Source organism: Anarhichas minor, unplaced genomic scaffold, assembly GCF_050575085.1.
Source record: "Anarhichas minor isolate MPS153535 unplaced genomic scaffold, ASM5057508v1 ptg000005l, whole genome shotgun sequence".
NCBI lineage: Eukaryota > Metazoa > Chordata > Actinopteri > Perciformes > Anarhichadidae > Anarhichas > Anarhichas minor.
In genome coordinates, this window is record NW_027466451.1 from 91611 (window position 1) to 107239 (window position 15629).

Below are 15629 nucleotides of genomic sequence, written 5' to 3' on the forward strand. Positions count from 1 at the left end.
TGGTGGATGATTGAATTTGTGTCTTGTTAAGTAGACTTGGTGACTTCTATGGACGTCAAAGTTTGTGGATGACAGGAGTTGCATTGTCTGACTTTTCTCCTTATCACATTTGATTTCTATTCAAGCTTGGGAACAATGTGGTGTGTATTTTAATTCTTAATTTAAGAATTTTGAAGCGTGCACCTCTTAGTTGACAAGGTTCCACCGAGACTTGGAACACTGGTTTCAGAGTCCAGAGTGCTGACCATTACACCATGGAACCCAGAGACCAGGCCTGTTGGTTAAGGTCGAAAGTAAATGTGTCATCACTCAATCGCATCTGCCAAATCACGTTTCGGTTTGCTCGACTTTGTGTCATTATGAACAGACCTATTTGTGCATTGGTGGTATAGTGGCTAGCATAGCTGCCTTCCAAGCAGTTGACCTGGGTTCGATTCCCAGTCAATGAAGCTAGTTGTCATGTGTCAATTGATGGGATAGACAAGGTGGCTGATCTTTTTCAACATTTTGGGGTTAATGTCTTTAATAACAAAGTGGTTGGAGATTGGCATGTGGCTGTGCTTGCGCGGCCAAAAATGTCTGGTGGATGATTGAATTTGTGTCTTGTTAAGTAGACTTGGTGACTTCTATGGACGTCAAAGTTTGTGGACGACAGGAGTTGCATTGTCTGACTTTTCTCCTGATCACATTTGATTTCTATTCAAGCTTGGGAACAATGTGGTGTGTATTTTAATTCTTAATTTAAGAATATTGAAGCGTGCACCTCTTAGTTGACAAGGTTCCACCGAGACTTGGAACACTGGTTTCAGAGTCCAGAGTGCTGACCATTACACCATGGAACCCAGAGACCAGGCCTGTTGGTTAAGGTCGAAAGTAAATGTGTCATCACTCAATCGCATCTGCCAAATCACGTTTCGGTTTGCTCGACTTTGTGTCATTATGAACAGACCTATTTGTGCATTGGTGGTATAGTGGCTAGCATAGCTGCCTTCCAAGCAGTTGACCTGGGTTCGATTCCCAGCCAATGCAGTCGTTGAAGCTAGTTGTCATGTGTCAATTGATGGGATAGACAAGGTGGCTGATCTTTTTCAACATTTTGGGGTTAATGTCTTTAATAAGTGGTTGGAGATTGGCATGTGGCTGTGCTTGCGCGGCCAAAAATGTCTGGTGGATGATTGAATTTGTGTCTTGTTAAGTAGACTTGGTGACTTCTATGGACGTCAAAGTTTGTGGATGACAGGAGTTGCATTGTCTGACTTTTCTCCTTATCACATTTGATTTCTATTCAAGCTTGGGAACAATGTGGTGTGTATTTTAATTCTTAATTTAAGAATTTTGAAGCGTGCACCTCTTAGTTGACAAGGTTCCACCGAGACTTGGAACACTGGTTTCAGAGTCCAGAGTGCTGACCATTACACCATGGAACCCAGAGACCAGGCCTGTTGGTTAAGGTCGAAAGTAAATGTGTCATCACTCAATCGCATCTGCCAAATCACGTTTCGGTTTGCTCGACTTTGTGTCATTATGATCAGACCTACTTGTGCATTGGTGGTATAGTGGCTAGCATAGCTGCCTTCCAAACAGTTGACCTGGGTTTGATTCCCAGCCAATGCAGTCAATGAAGCTAGTTGTCATGTGTCAATTGATGGGATAGACAAGGTGGCTGATCTTTTTCAACATTTTGGGGTTAATGTCTTTAATAACAAAGTGGTTGGAGATTGGCATGTGGCTGTGCTTGCGCGGCCAAAAATGTCTGGTGGATGATTGAATTTGTGTCTTGTTAAGTAGACTTGGTGACTTCTATGGACGTCAAAGTTTGTGGATGACAGGAGTTGCATTGTCTGACTTTTCTCCTTATCACATTTGATTTCTATTCAAGCTTGGGAACAATGTGGCGGGTATTTTAATTCTTAATTTAAGAATTTTGAAGCGTGCACCTCTTAGTTGACAAGGTTCCACCGAGACTTGGAACACTGGTTTCAGAGTCCAGAGTGCTGACCATTACACCATGGAACCCAGAGACCAGGCCTGTTGGTTAAGGTCGAAAGTAAATGTGTCATCACTCAATCGCATCTGCCAAATCACGTTTCGGTTTGCTCGACTTTGTGTCATTATGAACAGACCTATTTGTGCATTGGTGGTATAGTGGCTAGCATAGCTGCCTTCCAAGCAGTTGACCTGGGTTCGATTCCCAGCCAATGCAGTCATTGAAGCTAGTTGTCATGTGTCAATTGATGGGATAGACAAGGTGGCTGATCTTTTCAACATTTTGGGGTTAATGTCTTTAATAACAGTGGTTGGAGATTGGCATGTGGCTGTGCTTGCGCAGCCAAAAATGTCTGGTGGATGATTGAATTTGTGTCTTGTTAAGTAGACTTGGTGACTTCTATGGACGTCAAAGTTTGTGGACGACAGGAGTTGCGTTGTCTGACTTTTCTCCTTATCACATTTGATTTCTATTCAAGCTTGGGAACAATGTGGTGTGTATTTTAATTCTTAATTTAAGAATTTTGAAGCGTGCACCTCTTAGTTGACAAGGTTCCACCGAGACTTGGAACACTGGTTTCAGAGTCCAGAGTGCTGACCATTACACCATGGAACCCAGAGACCAGGCCTGTTGGTTAAGGTCGAAAGTAAATGTGTCATCACTCAATCGCATCTGCCAAATCACGTTTCGGTTTGCTCGACTTTGTGTCATTATGAACAGACCTATTTGTGCATTGGTGGTATAGTGGCTAGCATAGCTGCCTTCCAAGCAGTTGACCTGGGTTCGATTCCCAGCCAATGCAGTCAATGAAGCTAGTTGTCATGTGTCAATTGATGGGATAGACAAGGTGGCTGATCTTTTTCAACATTTTGGGGTTAATGTCTTTAATAACAAAGTGGTTGGAGATTGGCATGTGGCTGTGCTTGCGCGGCCAAAAATGTCTGGTGGATGATTGAATTTGTGTCTTGTTAAGTAGACTTGGTGACTTCTATGGACGTCAAAGTTTGTGGATGACAGGAGTTGCATTGTCTGACTTTTCTCCTTATCACATTTGATTTCTATTCAAGCTTGGGAACAATGTGGTGTGTATTTTAATTCTTAATTTAAGAATTTTGAAGCGTGCACCTCTTAGTTGACAAGGTTCCACCGAGACTTGGAACACTGGTTTCAGAGTCCAGAGTGCTGACCATTACACCATGGAACCCAGAGACCAGGCCTGTTGGTTAAGGTCGAAAGTAAATGTGTCATCACTCAATCGCATCTGCCAAATCACGTTTCGGTTTGCTCGACTTTGTGTCATTATGAACAGACCTATTTGTGCATTGGTGGTATAGTGGCTAGCATAGCTGCCTTCCAAGCAGTTGACCTGGGTTCGATTCCCAGCCAATGCAGTCGTTGAAGCTAGTTGTCATGTGTCAATTGATGGGATAGACAAGGTGGCTGATCTTTTTCAACATTTTGGGGTTAATGTCTTTAATAACAAAGTGGTTGGAGATTGGCATGTGGCTGTGCTTGCGCGGCCAAAAATGTCTGGTGGATGATTGAATTTGTGTCTTGTTAAGTAGACTTGGTGACTTCTATGGACGTCAAAGTTTGTGGATGACAGGAGTTGCATTGTCTGACTTTTCTCCTTATCACATTTGATTTCTATTCAAGCTTGGGAACAATGTGGCGGGTATTTTAATTCTTAATTTAAGAATTTTGAAGCGTGCACCTCTTAGTTGACAAGGTTCCACCGAGACTTGGAACACTGGTTTCAGAGTCCAGAGTGCTGACCATTACACCATGGAACCCAGAGACCAGGCCTGTTGGTTAAGGTCGAAAGTAAATGTGTCATCACTCAATCGCATCTGCCAAATCACGTTTCGGTTTGCTCGACTTTGTGTCATTATGAACAGACCTATTTGTGCATTGGTGGTATAGTGGCTAGCATAGCTGCCTTCCAAGCAGTTGACCTGGGTTCGATTCCCAGCCAATGCAGTCATTGAAGCTAGTTGTCATGTGTCAATTGATGGGATAGACAAGGTGGCTGATCTTTTCAACATTTTGGGGTTAATGTCTTTAATAACAGTGGTTGGAGATTGGCATGTGGCTGTGCTTGCGCAGCCAAAAATGTCTGGTGGATGATTGAATTTGTGTCTTGTTAAGTAGACTTGGTGACTTCTATGGACGTCAAAGTTTGTGGACGACAGGAGTTGCGTTGTCTGACTTTTCTCCTTATCACATTTGATTTCTATTCAAGCTTGGGAACAATGTGGTGTGTATTTTAATTCTTAATTTAAGAATTTTGAAGCGTGCACCTCTTAGTTGACAAGGTTCCACCGAGACTTGGAACACTGGTTTCAGAGTCCAGAGTGCTGACCATTACACCATGGAACCCAGAGACCAGGCCTGTTGGTTAAGGTCGAAAGTAAATGTGTCATCACTCAATCGCATCTGCCAAATCACGTTTCGGTTTGCTCGACTTTGTGTCATTATGAACAGACCTATTTGTGCATTGGTGGTATAGTGGCTAGCATAGCTGCCTTCCAAGCAGTTGACCTGGGTTCGATTCCCAGCCAATGCAGTCAATGAAGCTAGTTGTCATGTGTCAATTGATGGGATAGACAAGGTGGCTGATCTTTTTCAACATTTTGGGGTTAATGTCTTTAATAACAAAGTGGTTGGAGATTGGCATGTGGCTGTGCTTGCGCGGCCAAAAATGTCTGGTGGATGATTGAATTTGTGTCTTGTTAAGTAGACTTGGTGACTTCTATGGACGTCAAAGTTTGTGGACGACAGGAGTTGCATTGTCTGACTTTTCTCCTGATCACATTTGATTTCTATTCAAGCTTGGGAACAATGTGGTGTGTATTTTAATTCTTAATTTAAGAATTTTGAAGCGTGCACCTCTTAGTTGACAAGGTTCCACCGAGACTTGGAACACTGGTTTCAGAGTCCAGAGTGCTGACCATTACACCATGGAACCCAGAGACCAGGCCTGTTGGTTAAGGTCGAAAGTAAATGTGTCATCACTCAATCGCATCTGCCAAATCACGTTTCGGTTTGCTCGACTTTGTGTCATTATGATCAGACCTACTTGTGCATTGGTGGTATAGTGGCTAGCATAGCTGCCTTCCAAACAGTTGACCTGGGTTCGATTCCCAGCCAATGCAGTCAATGAAGCTAGTTGTCATGTGTCAATTGATGGGATAGACAAGGTGGCTGATCTTTTTCAACATTTTGGGGTTAATGTCTTTAATAACAAAGTGGTTGGAGATTGGCATGTGGCTGTGCTTGCGCGGCCAAAAATGTCTGGTGGATGATTGAATTTGTGTCTTGTTAAGTAGACTTGGTGACTTCTATGGACGTCAAAGTTTGTGGATGACAGGAGTTGCATTGTCTGACTTTTCTCCTTATCACATTTGATTTCTATTCAAGCTTGGGAACAATGTGGCGGGTATTTTAATTCTTAATTTAAGAATTTTGAAGCGTGCACCTCTTAGTTGACAAGGTTCCACCGAGACTTGGAACACTGGTTTCAGAGTCCAGAGTGCTGACCATTACACCATGGAACCCAGAGACCAGGCCTGTTGGTTAAGGTCGAAAGTAAATGTGTCATCACTCAATCGCATCTGCCAAATCACGTTTCGGTTTGCTCGACTTTGTGTCATTATGAACAGACCTATTTGTGCATTGGTGGTATAGTGGCTAGCATAGCTGCCTTCCAAGCAGTTGACCTGGGTTCGATTCCCAGCCAATGCAGTCGTTGAAGCTAGTTGTCATGTGTCAATTGATGGGATAGACAAGGTGGCTGATCTTTTTCAACATTTTGGGGTTAATGTCTTTAATAAGTGGTTGGAGATTGGCATGTGGCTGTGCTTGCGCGGCCAAAAATGTCTGGTGGATGATTGAATTTGTGTCTTGTTAAGTAGACTTGGTGACTTCTATGGACGTCAAAGTTTGTGGACGACAGGAGTTGCATTGTCTGACTTTTCTCCTGATCACATTTGATTTCTATTCAAGCTTGGGAACAATGTGGTGTGTATTTTAATTCTTAATTTAAGAATTTTGAAGCGTGCACCTCTTAGTTGACAAGGTTCCACCGAGACTTGGAACACTGGTTTCAGAGTCCAGAGTGCTGACCATTACACCATGGAACCCAGAGACCAGGCCTGTTGGTTAAGGTCGAAAGTAAATGTGTCATCACTCAATCGCATCTGCCAAATCACGTTTCGGTTTGCTCGACTTTGTGTCATTATGATCAGACCTACTTGTGCATTGGTGGTATAGTGGCTAGCATAGCTGCCTTCCAAACAGTTGACCTGGGTTCGATTCCCAGCCAATGCAGTCAATGAAGCTAGTTGTCATGTGTCAATTGATGGGATAGACAAGGTGGCTGATCTTTTTCAACATTTTGGGGTTAATGTCTTTAATAACAAAGTGGTTGGAGATTGGCATGTGGCTGTGCTTGCGCGGCCAAAAATGTCTGGTGGATGATTGAATTTGTGTCTTGTTAAGTAGACTTGGTGACTTCTATGGACGTCAAAGTTTGTGGATGACAGGAGTTGCATTGTCTGACTTTTCTCCTTATCACATTTGATTTCTATTCAAGCTTGGGAACAATGTGGCGGGTATTTTAATTCTTAATTTAAGAATTTTGAAGCGTGCACCTCTTAGTTGACAAGGTTCCACCGAGACTTGGAACACTGGTTTCAGAGTCCAGAGTGCTGACCATTACACCATGGAACCCAGAGACCAGGCCTGTTGGTTAAGGTCGAAAGTAAATGTGTCATCACTCAATCGCATCTGCCAAATCACGTTTCGGTTTGCTCGACTTTGTGTCATTATGAACAGACCTATTTGTGCATTGGTGGTATAGTGGCTAGCATAGCTGCCTTCCAAGCAGTTGACCTGGGTTCGATTCCCAGCCAATGCAGTCGTTGAAGCTAGTTGTCATGTGTCAATTGATGGGATAGACAAGGTGGCTGATCTTTTTCAACATTTTGGGGTTAATGTCTTTAATAACAAAGTGGTTGGAGATTGGCATGTGGCTGTGCTTGCGCGGCCAAAAATGTCTGGTGGATGATTGAATTTGTGTCTTGTTAAGTAGACTTGGTGACTTCTATGGACGTCAAAGTTTGTGGACGACAGGAGTTGCATTGTCTGACTTTTCTCCTGATCACATTTGATTTCTATTCAAGCTTGGGAACAATGTGGTGTGTATTTTAATTCTTAATTTAAGAATTTTGAAGCGTGCACCTCTTAGTTGACAAGGTTCCACCGAGACTTGGAACACTGGTTTCAGAGTCCAGAGTGCTGACCATTACACCATGGAACCCAGAGACCAGGCCTGTTGGTTAAGGTCGAAAGTAAATGTGTCATCACTCAATCGCATCTGCCAAATCACGTTTCGGTTTGCTCGACTTTGTGTCATTATGAACAGACCTATTTGTGCATTGGTGGTATAGTGGCTAGCATAGCTGCCTTCCAAGCAGTTGACCTGGGTTCGATTCCCAGCCAATGCAGTCGTTGAAGCTAGTTGTCATGTGTCAATTGATGGGATAGACAAGGTGGCTGATCTTTTTCAACATTTTGGGGTTAATGTCTTTAATAACAAAGTGGTTGGAGATTGGCATGTGGCTGTGCTTGCGCGGCCAAAAATGTCTGGTGGATGATTGAATTTGTGTCTTGTTAAGTAGACTTGGTGACTTCTATGGACGTCAAAGTTTGTGGATGACAGGAGTTGCATTGTCTGACTTTTCTCCTTATCACATTTGATTTCTATTCAAGCTTGGGAACAATGTGGCGGGTATTTTAATTCTTAATTTAAGAATTTTGAAGCGTGCACCTCTTAGTTGACAAGGTTCCACCGAGACTTGGAACACTGGTTTCAGAGTCCAGAGTGCTGACCATTACACCATGGAACCCAGAGACCAGGCCTGTTGGTTAAGGTCGAAAGTAAATGTGTCATCACTCAATCGCATCTGCCAAATCACGTTTCGGTTTGCTCGACTTTGTGTCATTATGAACAGACCTATTTGTGCATTGGTGGTATAGTGGCTAGCATAGCTGCCTTCCAAGCAGTTGACCTGGGTTCGATTCCCAGCCAATGCAGTCGTTGAAGCTAGTTGTCATGTGTCAATTGATGGGATAGACAAGGTGGCTGATCTTTTTCAACATTTTGGGGTTAATGTCTTTAATAACAAAGTGGTTGGAGATTGGCATGTGGCTGTGCTTGCGCGGCCAAAAATGTCTGGTGGATGATTGAATTTGTGTCTTGTTAAGTAGACTTGGTGACTTCTATGGACGTCAAAGTTTGTGGACGACAGGAGTTGCATTGTCTGACTTTTCTCCTGATCACATTTGATTTCTATTCAAGCTTGGGAACAATGTGGTGTGTATTTTAATTCTTAATTTAAGAATTTTGAAGCGTGCACCTCTTAGTTGACAAGGTTCCACCGAGACTTGGAACACTGGTTTCAGAGTCCAGAGTGCTGACCATTACACCATGGAACCCAGAGACCAGGCCTGTTGGTTAAGGTCGAAAGTAAATGTGTCATCACTCAATCGCATCTGCCAAATCACGTTTCGGTTTGCTCGACTTTGTGTCATTATGAACAGACCTATTTGTGCATTGGTGGTATAGTGGCTAGCATAGCTGCCTTCCAAGCAGTTGACCTGGGTTCGATTCCCAGCCAATGCAGTCGTTGAAGCTAGTTGTCATGTGTCAATTGATGGGATAGACAAGGTGGCTGATCTTTTTCAACATTTTGGGGTTAATGTCTTTAATAAGTGGTTGGAGATTGGCATGTGGCTGTGCTTGCGCGGCCAAAAATGTCTGGTGGATGATTGAATTTGTGTCTTGTTAAGTAGACTTGGTGACTTCTATGGACGTCAAAGTTTGTGGATGACAGGAGTTGCATTGTCTGACTTTTCTCCTTATCACATTTGATTTCTATTCAAGCTTGGGAACAATGTGGTGTGTATTTTAATTCTTAATTTAAGAATTTTGAAGCGTGCACCTCTTAGTTGACAAGGTTCCACCGAGACTTGGAACACTGGTTTCAGAGTCCAGAGTGCTGACCATTACACCATGGAACCCAGAGACCAGGCCTGTTGGTTAAGGTCGAAAGTAAATGTGTCATCACTCAATCGCATCTGCCAAATCACGTTTCGGTTTGCTCGACTTTGTGTCATTATGATCAGACCTACTTGTGCATTGGTGGTATAGTGGCTAGCATAGCTGCCTTCCAAACAGTTGACCTGGGTTTGATTCCCAGCCAATGCAGTCAATGAAGCTAGTTGTCATGTGTCAATTGATGGGATAGACAAGGTGGCTGATCTTTTTCAACATTTTGGGGTTAATGTCTTTAATAACAAAGTGGTTGGAGATTGGCATGTGGCTGTGCTTGCGCGGCCAAAAATGTCTGGTGGATGATTGAATTTGTGTCTTGTTAAGTAGACTTGGTGACTTCTATGGACGTCAAAGTTTGTGGATGACAGGAGTTGCATTGTCTGACTTTTCTCCTTATCACATTTGATTTCTATTCAAGCTTGGGAACAATGTGGCGGGTATTTTAATTCTTAATTTAAGAATTTTGAAGCGTGCACCTCTTAGTTGACAAGGTTCCACCGAGACTTGGAACACTGGTTTCAGAGTCCAGAGTGCTGACCATTACACCATGGAACCCAGAGACCAGGCCTGTTGGTTAAGGTCGAAAGTAAATGTGTCATCACTCAATCGCATCTGCCAAATCACGTTTCGGTTTGCTCGACTTTGTGTCATTATGAACAGACCTATTTGTGCATTGGTGGTATAGTGGCTAGCATAGCTGCCTTCCAAGCAGTTGACCTGGGTTCGATTCCCAGCCAATGCAGTCATTGAAGCTAGTTGTCATGTGTCAATTGATGGGATAGACAAGGTGGCTGATCTTTTCAACATTTTGGGGTTAATGTCTTTAATAACAGTGGTTGGAGATTGGCATGTGGCTGTGCTTGCGCGGCCAAAAATGTCTGGTGGATGATTGAATTTGTGTCTTGTTAAGTAGACTTGGTGACTTCTATGGACGTCAAAGTTTGTGGACGACAGGAGTTGCGTTGTCTGACTTTTCTCCTTATCACATTTGATTTCTATTCAAGCTTGGGAACAATGTGGTGTGTATTTTAATTCTTAATTTAAGAATTTTGAAGCGTGCACCTCTTAGTTGACAAGGTTCCACCGAGACTTGGAACACTGGTTTCAGAGTCCAGAGTGCTGACCATTACACCATGGAACCCAGAGACCAGGCCTGTTGCTTAAGGTCGAAAGTAAATGTGTCATCACTCAATCGCATCTGCCAAATCACGTTTCGGTTTGCTCGACTTTGTGTCATTATGAACAGACCTATTTGTGCATTGGTGGTATAGTGGCTAGCATAGCTGCCTTCCAAGCAGTTGACCTGGGTTCGATTCCCAGCCAATGCAGTCAATGAAGCTAGTTGTCATGTGTCAATTGATGGGATAGACAAGGTGGCTGATCTTTTTCAACATTTTGGGGTTAATGTCTTTAATAACAAAGTGGTTGGAGATTGGCATGTGGCTGTGCTTGCGCGGCCAAAAATGTCTGGTGGATGATTGAATTTGTGTCTTGTTAAGTAGACTTGGTGACTTCTATGGACGTCAAAGTTTGTGGACGACAGGAGTTGCGTTGTCTGACTTTTCTCCTTATCACATTTGATTTCTATTCAAGCTTGGGAACAATGTGGTGTGTATTTTAATTCTTAATTTAAGAATTTTGAAGCGTGCACCTCTTAGTTGACAAGGTTCCACCGAGACTTGGAACACTGGTTTCAGAGTCCAGAGTGCTGACCATTACACCATGGAACCCAGAGACCAGGCCTGTTGGTTAAGGTCGAAAGTAAATGTGTCATCACTCAATCGCATCTGCCAAATCACGTTTCGGTTTGCTCGACTTTGTGTCATTATGAACAGACCTATTTGTGCATTGGTGGTATAGTGGCTAGCATAGCTGCCTTCCAAGCAGTTGACCTGGGTTCGATTCCCAGCCAATGCAGTCAATGAAGCTAGTTGTCATGTGTCAATTGATGGGATAGACAAGGTGGCTGATCTTTTTCAACATTTTGGGGTTAATGTCTTTAATAACAAAGTGGTTGGAGATTGGCATGTGGCTGTGCTTGCGCGGCCAAAAATGTCTGGTGGATGATTGAATTTGTGTCTTGTTAAGTAGACTTGGTGACTTCTATGGACGTCAAAGTTTGTGGATGACAGGAGTTGCATTGTCTGACTTTTCTCCTTATCACATTTGATTTCTATTCAAGCTTGGGAACAATGTGGTGTGTATTTTAATTCTTAATTTAAGAATTTTGAAGCGTGCACCTCTTAGTTGACAAGGTTCCACCGAGACTTGGAACACTGGTTTCAGAGTCCAGAGTGCTGACCATTACACCATGGAACCCAGAGACCAGGCCTGTTGGTTAAGGTCGAAAGTAAATGTGTCATCACTCAATCGCATCTGCCAAATCACGTTTCGGTTTGCTCGACTTTGTGTCATTATGAACAGACCTATTTGTGCATTGGTGGTATAGTGGCTAGCATAGCTGCCTTCCAAGCAGTTGACCTGGGTTCGATTCCCAGCCAATGCAGTCGTTGAAGCTAGTTGTCATGTGTCAATTGATGGGATAGACAAGGTGGCTGATCTTTTTCAACATTTTGGGGTTAATGTCTTTAATAAGTGGTTGGAGATTGGCATGTGGCTGTGCTTGCGCGGCCAAAAATGTCTGGTGGATGATTGAATTTGTGTCTTGTTAAGTAGACTTGGTGACTTCTATGGACGTCAAAGTTTGTGGATGACAGGAGTTGCATTGTCTGACTTTTCTCCTTATCACATTTGATTTCTATTCAAGCTTGGGAACAATGTGGTGTGTATTTTAATTCTTAATTTAAGAATTTTGAAGCGTGCACCTCTTAGTTGACAAGGTTCCACCGAGACTTGGAACACTGGTTTCAGAGTCCAGAGTGCTGACCATTACACCATGGAACCCAGAGACCAGGCCTGTTGGTTAAGGTCGAAAGTAAATGTGTCATCACTCAATCGCATCTGCCAAATCACGTTTCGGTTTGCTCGACTTTGTGTCATTATGATCAGACCTACTTGTGCATTGGTGGTATAGTGGCTAGCATAGCTGCCTTCCAAACAGTTGACCTGGGTTCGATTCCCAGCCAATGCAGTCAATGAAGCTAGTTGTCATGTGTCAATTGATGGGATAGACAAGGTGGCTGATCTTTTTCAACATTTTGGGGTTAATGTCTTTAATAACAAAGTGGTTGGAGATTGGCATGTGGCTGTGCTTGCGCGGCCAAAAATGTCTGGTGGATGATTGAATTTGTGTCTTGTTAAGTAGACTTGGTGACTTCTATGGACGTCAAAGTTTGTGGATGACAGGAGTTGCATTGTCTGATTTTCTCCTTATCACATTTGATTTCTATTCAAGCTTGGGAACAATGTGGTGTGTATTTTAATTCTTAATTTAAGAATTTAGAAGCGTGCACCTCTTAGTTGACAAGGTTCCACCGAGACTTGGAACACTGGTTTCAGAGTCCAGAGTGCTGACCATTACACCATGGAACCCAGAGACCAGGCCTGTTGGTTAAGGTCGAAAGTAAATGTGTCATCACTCAATCGCATCTGCCAAATCACGTTTCGGTTTGCTCGACTTTGTGTCATTATGAACAGACCTATTTGTGCATTGGTGGTATAGTGGCTAGCATAGCTGCCTTCCAAGCAGTTGACCTGGGTTCGATTCCCAGCCAATGCAATCGTTGAAGCTAGTTGTCATGTGTCAATTGATGGGATAGACAAGGTGGCTGATCTTTTTCAACATTTTGGGGTTAATGTCTTTAATAACAAAGTGGTTGGAGATTGGCATGTGGCTGTGCTTGCGCGGCCAAAAATGTCTGGTGGATGATTGAATTTGTGTCTTGTTAAGTAGACTTGGTGACTTCTATGGACGTCGAAGTTTGTGGATGACAGGAGTTGCATTGTCTGACTTTTCCCCTTATCACATTTGATTTCTATTCAAGCTTGGGAACAATGTGGCGGGTATTTTAATTCTTAATTTAAGAACTTTGAAGCGTGCACCCCTTAATTTACAAGGTTCCACCGAGACTTGGAACACTGGTTTCAGAGTCCAGGGTGCTGACCATTACACCATGGAACCCAGAGACCAGGCCTGTTGGTTAAGGTCGAAAGTAAATGTGTCATCACTCAATCGCATCTGCCAAATCACGTTTCGGTTTGCTGGACTTTGTGTCATTATGAACAGACCTATTTGTGCATTGGTGGTATAGTGGCTAGCATAGCTGCCTTCCAAGCAGTTGACCTGGGTTCGATTCCCAGCCAATGCAGTCGTTGAAGCTAGTTGTCATGTGTCAATTGATGGGATAGACAAGGTGGCTGATCTTTTTCAACATTTTGGGGTTAATGTCTTTAATAAGTGGTTGGAGATTGGCATGTGGCTGTGCTTGCGCGGCCAAAAATGTCTGGTGGATGATTGAATTTGTGTCTTGTTAAGTAGACTTGGTGACTTCTATGGACGTCAAAGTTTGTGGATGACAGGAGTTGCATTGTCTGACTTTTCTCCTTATCACATTTGATTTCTATTCAAGCTTGGGAACAATGTGGCGGGTATTTTAATTCTTAATTTAAGAATTTTGAAGCGTGCACCTCTTAGTTGACAAGGTTCCACCGAGACTTGGAACACTGGTTTCAGAGTCCAGAGTGCTGACCATTACACCATGGAACCCAGAGACCAGGCCTGTTGGTTAAGGTCGAAAGTAAATGTGTCATCACTCAATCGCATCTGCCAAATCACGTTTCGGTTTGCTCGACTTTGTGTCATTATGAACAGACCTATTTGTGCATTGGTGGTATAGTGGCTAGCATAGCTGCCTTCCAAGCAGTTGACCTGGGTTCGATTCCCAGCCAATGCAGTCATTGAAGCTAGTTGTCATGTGTCAATTGATGGGATAGACAAGGTGGCTGATCTTTTCAACATTTTGGGGTTAATGTCTTTAATAACAGTGGTTGGAGATTGGCATGTGGCTGTGCTTGCGCGGCCAAAAATGTCTGGTGGATGATTGAATTTGTGTCTTGTTAAGTAGACTTGGTGACTTCTATGGACGTCAAAGTTTGTGGACGACAGGAGTTGCGTTGTCTGACTTTTCTCCTTATCACATTTGATTTCTATTCAAGCTTGGGAACAATGTGGTGTGTATTTTAATTCTTAATTTAAGAATTTTGAAGCGTGCACCTCTTAGTTGACAAGGTTCCACCGAGACTTGGAACACTGGTTTCAGAGTCCAGAGTGCTGACCATTACACCATGGAACCCAGAGACCAGGCCTGTTGGTTAAGGTCGAAAGTAAATGTGTCATCACTCAATCGCATCTGCCAAATCACGTTTCGGTTTGCTGGACTTTGTGTCATTATGAACAGACCTATTTGTGCATTGGTGGTATAGTGGCTAGCATAGCTGCCTTCCAAGCAGTTGACCTGGGTTCGATTCCCAGCCAATGCAGTCGTTGAAGCTAGTTGTCATGTGTCAATTGATGGGATAGACAAGGTGGCTGATCTTTTTCAACATTTTGGGGTTAATGTCTTTAATAAGTGGTTGGAGATTGGCATGTGGCTGTGCTTGCGCGGCCAAAAATGTCTGGTGGATGATTGAATTTGTGTCTTGTTAAGTAGACTTGGTGACTTCTATGGACGTCAAAGTTTGTGGATGACAGGAGTTGCATTGTCTGACTTTTCTCCTTATCACATTTGATTTCTATTCAAGCTTGGGAACAATGTGGCGGGTATTTTAATTCTTAATTTAAGAATTTTGAAGCGTGCACCTCTTAGTTGACAAGGTTCCACCGAGACTTGGAACACTGGTTTCAGAGTCCAGAGTGCTGACCATTACACCATGGAACCCAGAGACCAGGCCTGTTGGTTAAGGTCGAAAGTAAATGTGTCATCACTCAATCGCATCTGCCAAATCACGTTTCGGTTTGCTCGACTTTGTGTCATTATGAACAGACCTATTTGTGCATTGGTGGTATAGTGGCTAGCATAGCTGCCTTCCAAGCAGTTGACCTGGGTTCGATTCCCAGCCAATGCAGTCATTGAAGCTAGTTGTCATGTGTCAATTGATGGGATAGACAAGGTGGCTGATCTTTTCAACATTTTGGGGTTAATGTCTTTAATAACAGTGGTTGGAGATTGGCATGTGGCTGTGCTTGCGCGGCCAAAAATGTCTGGTGGATGATTGAATTTGTGTCTTGTTAAGTAGACTTGGTGACTTCTATGGACGTCAAAGTTTGTGGACGACAGGAGTTGCGTTGTCTGACTTTTCTCCTTATCACATTTGATTTCTATTCAAGCTTGGGAACAATGTGGTGTGTATTTTAATTCTTAATTTAAGAATTTTGAAGCGTGCACCTCTTAGTTGACAAGGTTCCACCGAGACTTGGAACACTGGTTTCAGAGTCCAGAGTGCTGACCATTACACCATGGAACCCAGAGACCAGGCCTGTTGGTTAAGGTCGAAAGTAAATGTGTCATCACTCAATCGCATCTGCCAAATCACGTTTCGGTTTGCTCGACTTTGTGTCATTATGAA

At 43.1% G+C, this 15629-nt stretch overlaps 26 non-coding genes across 26 annotated transcripts; all 26 read left to right on the forward strand.

Annotated features, from left to right (window-relative positions):
- The first annotated feature begins 377 nt into the window (after nt 1–377).
- On the forward strand, nt 378–449 carry trnag-ucc (transfer RNA glycine (anticodon UCC)). Its single transcript has one exon. It is a non-coding gene; the product is annotated as a tRNA-Gly (tRNA).
- A 508-nt stretch (nt 450–957) lies between these two features.
- Nucleotides 958–1029, forward strand: trnag-ucc (transfer RNA glycine (anticodon UCC)). The gene has a single exon. It is a non-coding gene; the product is annotated as a tRNA-Gly (tRNA).
- Nucleotides 1030–1542: 513 nt separating this feature from the next.
- Nucleotides 1543–1614, forward strand: trnag-ucc (transfer RNA glycine (anticodon UCC)). The gene has a single exon. It is a non-coding gene; the product is annotated as a tRNA-Gly (tRNA).
- A 517-nt stretch (nt 1615–2131) lies between these two features.
- Nucleotides 2132–2203, forward strand: trnag-ucc (transfer RNA glycine (anticodon UCC)). The gene has a single exon. It is a non-coding gene; the product is annotated as a tRNA-Gly (tRNA).
- A 514-nt stretch (nt 2204–2717) lies between these two features.
- trnag-ucc (transfer RNA glycine (anticodon UCC)) lies at nt 2718–2789 on the forward strand. Its single transcript has one exon. It is a non-coding gene; the product is annotated as a tRNA-Gly (tRNA).
- Nucleotides 2790–3306: 517 nt separating this feature from the next.
- Nucleotides 3307–3378, forward strand: trnag-ucc (transfer RNA glycine (anticodon UCC)). Its single transcript has one exon. It is a non-coding gene; the product is annotated as a tRNA-Gly (tRNA).
- A 517-nt stretch (nt 3379–3895) lies between these two features.
- Nucleotides 3896–3967, forward strand: trnag-ucc (transfer RNA glycine (anticodon UCC)). Its single transcript has one exon. It is a non-coding gene; the product is annotated as a tRNA-Gly (tRNA).
- A 514-nt stretch (nt 3968–4481) lies between these two features.
- trnag-ucc (transfer RNA glycine (anticodon UCC)) lies at nt 4482–4553 on the forward strand. Its single transcript has one exon. It is a non-coding gene; the product is annotated as a tRNA-Gly (tRNA).
- A 517-nt stretch (nt 4554–5070) lies between these two features.
- trnag-ucc (transfer RNA glycine (anticodon UCC)) lies at nt 5071–5142 on the forward strand. The gene has a single exon. It is a non-coding gene; the product is annotated as a tRNA-Gly (tRNA).
- Nucleotides 5143–5659: 517 nt separating this feature from the next.
- Nucleotides 5660–5731, forward strand: trnag-ucc (transfer RNA glycine (anticodon UCC)). Its single transcript has one exon. It is a non-coding gene; the product is annotated as a tRNA-Gly (tRNA).
- Nucleotides 5732–6244: 513 nt separating this feature from the next.
- On the forward strand, nt 6245–6316 carry trnag-ucc (transfer RNA glycine (anticodon UCC)). Its single transcript has one exon. It is a non-coding gene; the product is annotated as a tRNA-Gly (tRNA).
- A 517-nt stretch (nt 6317–6833) lies between these two features.
- trnag-ucc (transfer RNA glycine (anticodon UCC)) lies at nt 6834–6905 on the forward strand. Its single transcript has one exon. It is a non-coding gene; the product is annotated as a tRNA-Gly (tRNA).
- A 517-nt stretch (nt 6906–7422) lies between these two features.
- trnag-ucc (transfer RNA glycine (anticodon UCC)) lies at nt 7423–7494 on the forward strand. Its single transcript has one exon. It is a non-coding gene; the product is annotated as a tRNA-Gly (tRNA).
- A 517-nt stretch (nt 7495–8011) lies between these two features.
- Nucleotides 8012–8083, forward strand: trnag-ucc (transfer RNA glycine (anticodon UCC)). The gene has a single exon. It is a non-coding gene; the product is annotated as a tRNA-Gly (tRNA).
- Nucleotides 8084–8600: 517 nt separating this feature from the next.
- On the forward strand, nt 8601–8672 carry trnag-ucc (transfer RNA glycine (anticodon UCC)). Its single transcript has one exon. It is a non-coding gene; the product is annotated as a tRNA-Gly (tRNA).
- Nucleotides 8673–9185: 513 nt separating this feature from the next.
- Nucleotides 9186–9257, forward strand: trnag-ucc (transfer RNA glycine (anticodon UCC)). Its single transcript has one exon. It is a non-coding gene; the product is annotated as a tRNA-Gly (tRNA).
- A 517-nt stretch (nt 9258–9774) lies between these two features.
- trnag-ucc (transfer RNA glycine (anticodon UCC)) lies at nt 9775–9846 on the forward strand. The gene has a single exon. It is a non-coding gene; the product is annotated as a tRNA-Gly (tRNA).
- Nucleotides 9847–10360: 514 nt separating this feature from the next.
- On the forward strand, nt 10361–10432 carry trnag-ucc (transfer RNA glycine (anticodon UCC)). The gene has a single exon. It is a non-coding gene; the product is annotated as a tRNA-Gly (tRNA).
- Nucleotides 10433–10949: 517 nt separating this feature from the next.
- On the forward strand, nt 10950–11021 carry trnag-ucc (transfer RNA glycine (anticodon UCC)). The gene has a single exon. It is a non-coding gene; the product is annotated as a tRNA-Gly (tRNA).
- Nucleotides 11022–11538: 517 nt separating this feature from the next.
- trnag-ucc (transfer RNA glycine (anticodon UCC)) lies at nt 11539–11610 on the forward strand. Its single transcript has one exon. It is a non-coding gene; the product is annotated as a tRNA-Gly (tRNA).
- Nucleotides 11611–12123: 513 nt separating this feature from the next.
- On the forward strand, nt 12124–12195 carry trnag-ucc (transfer RNA glycine (anticodon UCC)). The gene has a single exon. It is a non-coding gene; the product is annotated as a tRNA-Gly (tRNA).
- A 516-nt stretch (nt 12196–12711) lies between these two features.
- On the forward strand, nt 12712–12783 carry trnag-ucc (transfer RNA glycine (anticodon UCC)). The gene has a single exon. It is a non-coding gene; the product is annotated as a tRNA-Gly (tRNA).
- A 517-nt stretch (nt 12784–13300) lies between these two features.
- On the forward strand, nt 13301–13372 carry trnag-ucc (transfer RNA glycine (anticodon UCC)). Its single transcript has one exon. It is a non-coding gene; the product is annotated as a tRNA-Gly (tRNA).
- A 513-nt stretch (nt 13373–13885) lies between these two features.
- trnag-ucc (transfer RNA glycine (anticodon UCC)) lies at nt 13886–13957 on the forward strand. Its single transcript has one exon. It is a non-coding gene; the product is annotated as a tRNA-Gly (tRNA).
- Nucleotides 13958–14471: 514 nt separating this feature from the next.
- On the forward strand, nt 14472–14543 carry trnag-ucc (transfer RNA glycine (anticodon UCC)). The gene has a single exon. It is a non-coding gene; the product is annotated as a tRNA-Gly (tRNA).
- A 513-nt stretch (nt 14544–15056) lies between these two features.
- trnag-ucc (transfer RNA glycine (anticodon UCC)) lies at nt 15057–15128 on the forward strand. Its single transcript has one exon. It is a non-coding gene; the product is annotated as a tRNA-Gly (tRNA).
- Nucleotides 15129–15629: the final 501 nt, after the last annotated feature.